The sequence below is a fragment of the Macaca thibetana genome, chromosome 5 (genome assembly GCF_024542745.1).
Source record: "Macaca thibetana thibetana isolate TM-01 chromosome 5, ASM2454274v1, whole genome shotgun sequence".
Taxonomy (NCBI): domain Eukaryota; kingdom Metazoa; phylum Chordata; class Mammalia; order Primates; family Cercopithecidae; genus Macaca; species Macaca thibetana.
The window spans coordinates 107,848,916-107,860,596 of NC_065582.1; the positions used below are offsets into that span (position 1 = coordinate 107,848,916).

The 11,681-nt window shown below is 37.7% G+C and overlaps 1 protein-coding gene across 14 annotated transcripts in view; it reads right to left on the minus strand.

Moving 5' to 3' along the window:
- The window catches only part of CLOCK (clock circadian regulator), a 121,171-nt gene that overhangs the window by 75,668 nt on the left and 33,822 nt on the right, over positions 1-11,681 (minus strand). For 13 of the 14 annotated variants that reach the window (XM_050790561.1, XM_050790554.1, XM_050790551.1 and 10 more), the window contains one exon: positions 9,279-9,432. The exons of the other annotated variant lie outside the window; for it this stretch is intronic. The gene's annotated coding sequence lies outside the window, so the exon portion shown is untranslated. The remainder of the gene's footprint in view (positions 1-9,278; positions 9,433-11,681) is intronic. 14 annotated transcript variants of the gene reach the window in all.

Consider the following 11,681-nt stretch of genomic DNA (forward strand, 5'->3'; position numbering starts at 1 on the left):
TACTCCACTTCTGGCTATCCAGTATGTTTCATCCATTTCCCAATTAAATTTCACCTAATGGCTTTACTAGTCACGACTAATTGTTATCTAGAATCATTATTTCATTAGGAGTATGCACTGTGGTGAGTTTGTAAGCCAATCATTCTCCAGTGTTTCTGTTTGTTTGTCTGTTTTTGTGCTTGTTTTTGAGACAGAGTCTTCTTCTGTCACCCAGGCTGGAGTGCAGTGGCACAACCTCAGCTCACTGCAGCCTCGATCTCCTGGGTTCAAGTGATCCTCCTGCCTCAGCCTCCTCAGCAGCTGAGACTACAGGCACGTACCACCATGCGTAGGGCTAATTTTTGTGTTTTTAGAAGAGACGAGGTCTTGCTATGTTGCCCAGGCTGATCTCAAACTACCAAGCTCAAGCAATCCTCCCGCCTCAGCCTCCCAAAGTGTTGAGATTATAGGCATGGACCACCACACCTGAACTCCAACGTTTCTTAATAGCTACAATTCTTCTGAAGATATGCTTTCCCTCTTGACTATTTGGCAGTCCTGGAATATAATCTGTACAGAAAAAGATTAATAAATGGTTGACTTTTTCCTTTCACCTACCAATTATTTTCAGAATAATAAATTGGTGTCTATGAGGGATTTTTAAAGAATTATGAATTCTTGAATTCTTATATATTTGTATATCTCAATCTACTATAATCATTACACTTTTTAGTATTCATTTATATTAAAATTTCTTTTTTTTTTTAAGAGACAGGATCTCACTCTGTCACCCAGGTTGGAGTATAGTGGCATAATCACAGCTCACTGCAACCTCAAACTCCTAGGCTCAAGTAACCCTCCTGCCTCAGCCTTCCAAGGAGCCGGGACTACATGCATGAGCCACCATGCCTGGCATATATATATATATATATATATTTTTTTTTTTTTTTTTTTTTTTTAATTAGTCAAACGCAGTAGTGAGATGAGGGGGGAAGAGTAGAACAAGGAGTTCAATCTGTAACTGACTGTGAACAATCAAATGAAATAACCCATTACCTTTAGACTAGTCACATTACACTTTTTAAAACCTATTTTTATAGGAAATTACAAATATACACAAAGTAAGAAGAATAATATAATTAATCCTATATACCCATCACCCAGTTTCCACAATTATCAACTCATGGCTAATCAATCTTGTTTCACCTATTTTGCTCCTTCCCTTCCTCTCCATTCTTTTGGATTATTTGAAGCAAATCCCAAGTACTGTATCATTCCATCTGTAAATAGTCCAGTATATTTGTATAAATTACAAGAGCTTTATAAAACATAACTACGATATCATTATCATACCTTAAGAAGTCAACAAAAGACAGCTAAGACCTTTCTTTACATGCAAAATAACAAAACACCCTAAGAGAAACTATAAAAGTCTAAATATAAGAAGGCATACAACCTCTCAATTGACTGGAAGTCTCAACATTGAAAAACATCCAATATCTCCAAATTGATTTATAAATTCTACACTAAGCTAGACAAAATCCAATCAGTTTGTGGTGGGTGGTGAGGAAGACTGCTTATAAGCTGAGTGTAGAATTTTTATTGAAATTCAAAGGACCACAAAAGCCAAAGTAATTCTGAAGAACAAATTAGAGGATTTAAACTATCAGATATCATGACTTATTATAAAGCTACAGTAATTAAAAGAGTATGGCAATGGCACAACAGACAGACCAACAGAACAGAGTCCAAAAATAAATCCATGAATAAACAGTCCCTTGAATTACAACAAAAGTATTACTGCATTACAATAGAGAAAGGATGGTCTTTTCAATAAATACTACTGGAACAACTGGACTTTCACACGGAAAATAATATGAGGCTTACATATATCATACATAAACCTAAATGCAATAGTTTTAACAGTCAAGTTTATAGAAGAAAACACAGATAACATCTTCTTGGCTTTAGGGTAGGCAAAAATTTCCTTTTTTTTTTTTTTTGAGACGGAGTCTCACTCTGTCACCCAGGCTAGAGTGCAGTGGCACGGTCTCAGCTCACTGCCAGCTCCACCTCCCGGGTTCACGCCATTCTCCTGCCTCAGCCTCCCGAGTAGCTGGGACTACAGGCCCCCACCACCACACCTGGCTAATTATTTGTATTTTTAGTAGAGACAGGGTTTCACCATGTTAGCCAGGATTGTCACGATCTCCTGACCTCGTGAGCTGCCTGCCTTGGCCTCCCAAAGTGCTGGGATTACAGGCATGAGCCACTAAGCCTGGCCACAAAGATTTCTTAAATGAAACGTAAGAAGCACTAACCATAAAAAAATTTGATAAAATGGACTTCATTAAAATTAAGAAATTATCTTAATCAAGATAAACTATTAAGAGTGAAGAAGCAAGTCAAAGACTAGGAAAGATATCTTCAATACAACTGAACAACTGAAATTATCTGTTTCTGGGGTAATCAAGACAACAAACTCAACAGAAAAATCAGCAAAACACATAAACAGTCATATCCCAAAAGAGGATATTCAAATGGTCCACAGGCATCTGAAAATATTCTAAGCCTTTTAAATGATCAGGGAATTATGAATTAAAACTACAATAGACCTTTACTACACATGCTCCATAAGAGCTAAAATTAAAAACACTAATAATTTCAAGTGTTGGTGAGGATGTGGAACAATGAGAACTCTTTGTACACTGCTGATAGGAATATAAATTAATTTAACTACTTTTGGAAAACTAGGATAATCTCCTAAAGCTAAATATCCAGATACCTTAAGACTCAGCAATTTCACTCTTAGGTGTTTACTCAACAGAAACGTGTACACATGTGGACCAAAAGACATGCTCAAGAATGTTCACAGAAGTATTCTTCATAACAGCCAATCCTAGAAACACCCCAAATGTTCATCACAGTAGAATAAATACTGACATATCCACACAATGAAGTACTTCACAGCAACAAAAGACGAACCACTGATACATGCATCAACATGGATGAGTCATAAACAAAGATTTTAAAAGGCTAGGCACAGAATTCAAAAATAGACAATACTAATGAATACTGAATGAGTCACGTAATAGTTACCTTCGGGAGTGTGTAATAACTGTTAAGGGGCATGAAGGAGGCTCCTTGGTTGATGAAAATGTCCTATATCTTATTCTTGATATTGGTTAAACGGGTGTTGACTTCATAAAAATTCATCAAAATGACACTCAGGATTTATGCACTTTATAATATGTGTGTTATAATTTGATGAAAGAGTAAAAACAAGTTAGTGATACCATGTCAGTCCCTTGATTTTTTAAATTTAATTTTGTTATTTTATTTGTCTATGAAATTAAAAAGTCTAGTAAGTTCTACATCTGCCTGCCTCTTTGTGGGTACTAAAAGTCATGTTCACGTTCTTTCTTAACACAGTTTACTGAGGAATTGTCTTGGTATGTGGATCCTTCCCATAACAGAGGTCAACAGAAAGTCTAGCTTGAAGCTACAGTTATCCAATATTCACAAACTAGAAAATTCTAACACTACAGGTACTTCTTAGTGTGATTATAAATGATCGATTTTTCTTTATTACATTCCAGATCACTAGTTTCCACAGCTTCTATTTGGCAAAAAGAGGTTAAAAAATAACATCAACAAAAAAAACACACAACTTGAGGCTTCACACCTAAGTTTAGTTTTAATTGAATTGAAAACATTCAGCAAATCAAGGCAATGTATCAGAATAAGGGTGTTATAAGAATTAAATAAATATTAAATGTAAAGTGTTTGGAATATAATGCCTCAAACACTCAAAAATGTCTGTAATTATTAATACCATTCTAAGAAACACATGTAACAGACCCTTATTCTTGAATTTCCTTCAAAATATAATAAATATATGGTAGCAAAACCAGATCTACTTTTAAACAAAGCATTTTTATGGAGTTGAGAACAAAATCAATTTTTAATGAATCTGAACTGAATATATTAAAGTACAGGATCAATAAAAACTTAGTAAATGTTACTCAAGAATTTTTTAAATTCTAAATTATACTTACTGGTATTTAACTATGACCCTACAATTAAAATAACTGAGATAATCAGGAAAAATACTGCTAACAGAAAGAATTCATCTTTGCATTGCATTTTTTACATTTGCAAAGTTGTATTTCATTTCATCACCATATTACTATAAAATAATTAAACCTATTTTATAAAACAATTAAATCTAGCAAAGAATTGCAGAACAGGCTGGGTGCAATGGCTCATGCCTGTAATCCCAGCACTTTGGGAAGCCAAGGCAGGCGGATCATGAAGTCAGGAGTTCGAGACCAGCCTGGTCAACATAGGAAATCCCTGTCTTTACTAAAAATACAAAAATTAGCTGGGTATGATGGCACACACCTGTAGTCCCAGCTACCTGGAAGGTGGAGGTGGGAGAATTGCTTGAACCCGGGAGGCAGAGGTTGCAGTGAGCCGAGACACCACCAATGCAATCCAGCCTGGGTGACAGAGCAAGACTCTGTCCCCATCCTCCCTCGGCCCAAAAAAAAAAATCACGGAACAAAGAATATTTATACTTGTGATCACATAATGATATGCCACCCAACAAAAAAAATTCTTTTCAATAACAGTATCATCTTGTAAACAAAGTATATGTAAAAGCAGTTTGAAAAAAAAAGGGGGGAGGGCTATATTTTTTAAACCTATTACAATACTGTAAGTATATTTTTAACGGAAATAAATGTTAATTTAAAAGTAACAGTAGCTAGGCAAGGTGGCTCACACCTGTAATCCCTGCACTTTGGGAGGCGGAGGCAGGCAGATCATTAGAGCTCATGAATTCGAGACCAGCCTGGGCAACACGGCGAAACCCGTATCTACTAAAAATACAAAAATTAGCTGGGTGTTGTGGCAAGTGCCTAAGGTCTCAGCTACTTGGGAAGCTGAGGCAGGAGGATCAACCGAGCCCTGGAAGTCCAGGCTGCAACGAGCAGTGACTGCACCACTGCACTCCAGACTGGGTGACAGAACAAGACCTTATCTCAAAATAATAAATAAAAAAAATTTTTTAAAGTAACTGGATGCAATTTCCAGTTTTATACACAGCTGCTAAACATGTTTCTTAAACTTTATACTTGGAAATCATTCAAACATGCAGAAAAGTTGTAAGAATAGCTCAAAGAGCTTCTACATATCCTTTATCCTGATTTGACCAACTGTCAACAACAATCCTGTTGACCAATTTGTCAATATTTTGCATTATTTTCCATATCATACATAAACATATTTTCTGAATCATTTGAAAGTAAAACACACATCTCATACCGTTTTACCTCTAAATACTTCAACTATACCTCCCAAGAACAAGGATATTCTCTTAAATATCTACAGTATAATTACCAACTTCAGGAAACTTAACAGTAATACAATATCTTAATGTAATGCCTATTTTCTCTCTTTATTTTAGTTGAGCAAAAACTGCCCTCCAAGACTTTTTCCCTCTTCTAGTACAGAATCCAATCCAGGGTCATGTACTGTATTTAGCTGTCATGTCTACCCAGACTTCAAGCTGAAACATTTTTCTTTCAATAAATATTTTTTGTTTTGTTTTTTTGAGACAGGGCCTCACTATGTTGCCCAGGCTGCTCTTGAACTCCTAGGTTCAAATGATCTTCCTGCCTCAGCCTCCTGGGTAGCTGGGACTACAGGTGCATACCAACATACCCGGCTTCTGCTAAATACCTTTTAAACAATTTTTTCTTTACATGGTTTCCTGCAAGATAAGATTATGAAAGTTGAATTCTTACAAAAAACTATATAGGGAAGTTCCATTTAAAAAAGAGGTTCAGTGGAAGAGCTGCGTAAAGTTCATAAGACTTAGATAAAAAATACATAAATCTTCCTACTCAAGAGTGACTTTTTAGCATATAGTCTTTATTTTATTTTATATTTTATTTATTTTTTGTTTTTTTGAGATGGAGTCTCGCTCTGTTCAGGCTGGTGCGATCAATCTTGGCTCACTATAAACTCTGCCTTCCAGGTTCAAGCAATTCTCTGCCTCAGCCTCCCAAGTAGCTAGGATTACAGGCTCCCGCCATCACACCTGCCTAAATTTTTGTATTTTTAGTAAAGATGGGGTTTCACCATGCTGGCCAGGCTGGTCTCAATCTCCTGACCACAGGTGATCCACCCACCTCAGCCTCACAAAGTGCTGGGATCACAGGCGTGAGCCACCACACCCGGCCTATAGTATATAGCTTTATAATGAGGAGGTTTCTAGGTTTCTTTGAGATCAGCAATTCTCAGATTAGAGGTTTATATTCTATTAAATAGCAATATATAATCAATTTATACAAATAAATCTGGCCAATGATTTGATTGGTATCTGTAGAAAATGGATCTGGGTCGGGCATGGTGGCTCACACTTGTAATCCCAGCACTTTGGGAGACTGAGGCAGAAGGACCACTTAAGTCTGGGAGTTCTAGACCAGCCTAAGCAACATAGTAAGACGTCATCTCTACAAAAAATAAACAAAATTAGCTGGGCATGGTGGTATACACCTATAGTCTCAGCTACTCAGGAGGCTAAGGTGGGAGGATAGCTTGAGCCTGGGAGGTGCAGTGAACTGAGATCATGCCACTGCACTCCGGTGTGGGTGACAGAGCAAGATCGTGTCTCAAAAAAAAAAGGGGGGGGGGACTGGGGGGGAGCCAGGTGTGACGGCTCACATCTGTAATTCCAACACTTTGGAAGGCTGAGGTGGGGGGAACATCTGAGATCAGGAGTTTGAGACCAGCCTGCCCAACATGGCAAAACCCCATCTCTACTAAAAATACAAAAATTAGCCAGGCATGGTGGTGCACACTTGTAGTCCCAGCCACTCAGGAGTTTGAGGCACAAGAATCACTTGAACCCAGGAGGTGGAGGTTGTAGTAAGCCAAGATAGCACCACTGCGCTCCAGCCTGGGTGACAGAGCAAGACTCTGTCTCAAAAATTAAAATAAATAAAATAACTTTTTAAAAAAGGATCTACAGAAAATTACTATTTTCATCAAAATCCTCTCCTCCAGTTAACAAAAACATTCAGTCTCAATAAGCAAACCTTTAAAGAAAGGGGAATTACTTTGATCATGCACAGATATAATAGTTATTGGAACTGGCACATACCTTGTTCTTTCACTGGACACTTACTGTGTGCCAACTATGTGCCCGGCCTATGCTAACTGTAGAGTTGGGGAATCCAGTGGTGAGCTAAAAAGGCACAGTATCTACTCTTAGGAAACTTGTAATTTAGCAAACCACCAAAGACTCCTGTTTTCAGACAGGAAAGGTATTAGTTTTCCCTAATTTGGAAATGAAGCAATTAGATTCAGAGTGGTAAATGTGCCCCGAGTCACACAACTAAGTATTCTCAAGGGACAAAGAAGGTAAACACTAAAATTATGGTCTTCTATCTCCTAATACAGTACTTAACCTGCCTGTGTCTGATTACAAAAGAGTTCCTTAACCATATCTTTTAGGCCTATCCATTGACTCCAAAGCGACAGTGTACTTTCATCTCCAATGAACTACTTTTGTTACACTGAGTCAGTCATCAACTAATCTTTTAAGTACTTAAGATATTAGGTATGTAAGGTATTACAGTAACATTAAAACTTGGTTAAAAACAGAGTAGCATACTAATTTTCTTTTTACATATTCCCACATACTCATTTTAGAATAAAAATAATAAAAGAATCCATTTCCCCTGATTTGCTATTTTAAAACAACACAGGTCAATATAATTAGAATATGGGTTATACTTTCCACAAAAGAAAAAAGTACATATAAGTCACTGAGAATTGGCACAGACTCCTATCTCTAATTCCCCCCCCAATTCATCTCTTAAACCATAGCACTCAAATCTATAAATACTTCTCCAACCATGTAGAGAAAGGATCAGCTAAACTTATTCTGTAAAGGCCCATACAGGTAAACTTTTTTTTTTTTTTTTTTTTGAGATGGAGTCTCGCTCTGTTGCCCAGGCTGGAGTGCAGTGGCATGATGTCGGCTCACTGCAAGCTCCAACTCCTAGGTTCACGCCATTCTTCCGCCTCAGCCTCCGGAGTAGCTGGGACTACAGGTGCCCGCCACCACACCTGGCTAATTTTTTGTATTTTTAGTAGAGACGGGCTTTCACCATGTTAGCCAGGATAGTCTCGATCTCCTGACCTCGTAATCCACCCGCCTCAGCCTCCCAAAGTGCTGGGGTCTCTGCTTTAACTACAGACATGTGTCATGGGGATACATTCTGAGAAATGCATCCTCAGGCAATCTGTCATTGTGCCAACATCACAGACTGTATTTTACAGACCTAGACGGTATAGCCCACTACACACTTACACTACATGGAATAGCCTATTGCTCCTAGGTTACAAACCTGCACAGCATGTAATGGTACTGGATACTCAAAGCAACTGTAACACAATGTTAAGTATTTGAGTATCTAAACATATCTTAACATAGAAAAGTAACAGGTTGTGCCATGATGACCTGATGGCCATGATGTCACCAGGCAATAGGAATTTTTCAGCTCCATTATAATCTCATGGGACCACTGTTGTATATTTGGTCCATCACTGACCACGTAATGCATGACTGTACTTAACTGCTGCTATAGCCTAAAAGCAGTCATACACAAGACCTAAAAAATAAGAGTGGCTAATGTTCTAATAAAGCTTTACTCATAAACACTAAAAAATAAATTTCATATAACTTTCACATGTCACAAGTTAGTCTTCTTGAGATTTTTTTTCAACCATTTACAAATGCAAACACTACTCTTAGCTCATGAGTCATACCAAAGCAGGCACCAGGCTGAATAAATCTGGTGGTGTGCAGACCCCAATGAAGGCCTGCTTGTAAATAGGAGCTGCAGTCTGGCTCTTCTTTTACCTCAGTCAACTGATACTTTATACCTAAGGCCTGGCAGGAAATAATTCTTATTTGACTTTCAGTCATTTGCAAATCATCTTCCTTAAACTCAGGAAAAGATAAGTTATGATTCTTACTTTAGAGCACTAGTTTTGAGAAATTTCAGGAATTGCTAAAATACTTTACATCTGGATTTCAATTATTTTTCCCAATGAATAACTTTCTTCCTCCTCATAAGAATGAAAATTCTAAAGATAAATAAAAGCTGCCACGTAGCAGATCATTCCCCAATTATTTTTATAATTCCTTGTCCTATGCATCTACCAGGACACTGCAAATCCCAACCCACCATGATTAAGGGAAAAAAACAAAGATAGCATACCTTTGAGCTCAAAATGATGATTGAAGGTATCTAGTGAAACTCGCCAAGTTCTAAAGACTCATTTAAGAGGACTGTAGAATTATCCAAAGGCATCTTACAGTGTGATAGAATCAGCTTCTGAGCTTCAGCAGCTTTGCGGGAACAAATAAAAATTCTGTAAAAAAACAGCAGTTGCTGAAATAATGCTACCCAAATTTTAAGTAACATTATTATCTCTAGTATTTTTGTTTCATCGACGTATAGAACACTTATTGCGAGCCTCCTCTACGTGCCAAGAATTGGGAATGTGTCAATAAACAGATCAGATCTCATCAACCCCTCTGGGAACTCAGCCTGTAGGGCAACTGTAAATGGAACAAAAAGTTTGAAAAATCACGATGGTGTGAAGGGAAAGCATAATAGAGATACAAACCATTTTGCTGGGAATTGGTTAGAAAAGTTCTCCTGGGATGGGTGCGGTGGCTCACACCTGTAACCCCAGCACTTTGGGAGGCCGAGGCAGGCGGATCACTTGAGGTCAGGAGTTCAAGATCAGCCTGGCCAATATGGTCAAACCTCATCTCTACTAAAAATATAAAAATTAGCCAGGCATGGTGGCACACATCTATAATCCCAGATACTGGTGAGGCTGAGGCAGGAGAATAGCTTTAACCCGGGAGACGGAGGTTCCAGTGAGCCGAGATTGCTCCACTGCACTCCAGTCTGGGCGAAAGAGCAAGACTCTGTCTCAAAAAAAAAAAAAATTTCTCCTAAAGGAGGAGAATTTAATGCAAGAATGTATATGATCTAGCCAAATAAAGCAAGAGGGGAGAGGTGAGAAAGAAAATTTTTTGTCCAAAGGGAACAGTATGTTCAAATGGCCAGGCATAGGTGAAAATATGACATTTGTGTGGAAGTAATATAAGTCCAATGTGGATGCTCAGAATAAAACAGGAAATGAGAAAAGACATTTCCTGAGACAAGATGGGCAAAGAAAGAAAGTAAAAAGTGAAGCAATTTGCCCTGAATCACACAGGGCTAAAGGCAGAGCCCATTTTAAACCCTTACCACTTGTCTGCAATATACTAGCCATTCTGACATTCTGAGCGGGAAGCTAAAAGTTCCTAGAGAGGATTTCAGGGGACTTTTGGAAAAGCCCAAGGAAGAACAGCCCTGGGCCGATAGCTGACCTTGCCATGGATGGATAAAAGAATCAACTGACCATCAAGGGTCCAATGTGCAGAATGAGAAAAAAGTCTCATCACAATTGTCAACTAATAATTAACAATTACTAAGCACTTTACTATGTGTAAAGCCCTGTTTTAAGCACTTGACATGTATTAATTCAATCCTCACAACATCACTATCAAGCAAGTACTCTCATTATCCTATTTATCTAGTATGATTTTAATGACACAGTCTAATCACAACTATTAATTTTCTTGTACTGACAAAATTCACAGAAATGTCAACAATACTTCTTGACACAATATTGAAAGCACTTTAGTTACTCCTCCATCAGAAAAGTACTGTTTAAATATCAACAAAAAAAGACTTTAGAATATTAATTTGGTTCCTTTAGCTTTTCTAATTTAATACCACTGTTTTAGGTTCACATAAAAAACTGAGGGTAAAGTACAGAGATTTCCCATATACCCCCGACTCCATTAATGCACAGCCTTCCCCATATTCAACATTCCCCACCAGAGTGGCACATTTACTACAACTGACAAACCTACAATGACACATCCTTATCACCCAAAATTTATAGTTAACTTTAGGGTTCACTTGTAGTGCTGTACATTTTATGAATTTAGACAAACATAATGGCATGCATCCACTATCATATCATACAGAACAGTTTCACTGGCCTAAAAACTCTCTGTGCTCCGCATATGCATCCCTCCCCTCACTAACCCCTACACCACACTCATCTTTTTATTACCTCCATAATTTTGCCTATTCCAGAATGTCATAAAGTTGGAATCACACAGTATGTAGCCATTTCAGACATTTAAGATTCCTCCATGTCTTTTCATGGCTTGATAATTTCTTTTTGGCACTGAATGACGTATTTCATTGTCTGAATACACCACAGTTTATCCGCTCACATAATGAAAGACACTTTGGTTGCTTCCAAGTTTTGGCAATTATTGAAAAGGATGCTATAAACTTTCACATAAAGATTTTTGTATGGACATAAATTTTCAATTCTTTGGTTGCTAGATCATATGGTAAGACTATGTTTAGTTTTGTAAGAACCTGCCAAACTGCCTTTCAATGAGGCTGTACCATTTTGCATTCTAACCAGCAATGAATGAGAGTTCCTATTGCTCCACATCCTCACCAGCACTGGGTGTAGTCAGTATTTTGGATTTTCACCATTCAAATACGTATGTATCTCATTTTAATTTGCATTTCCAT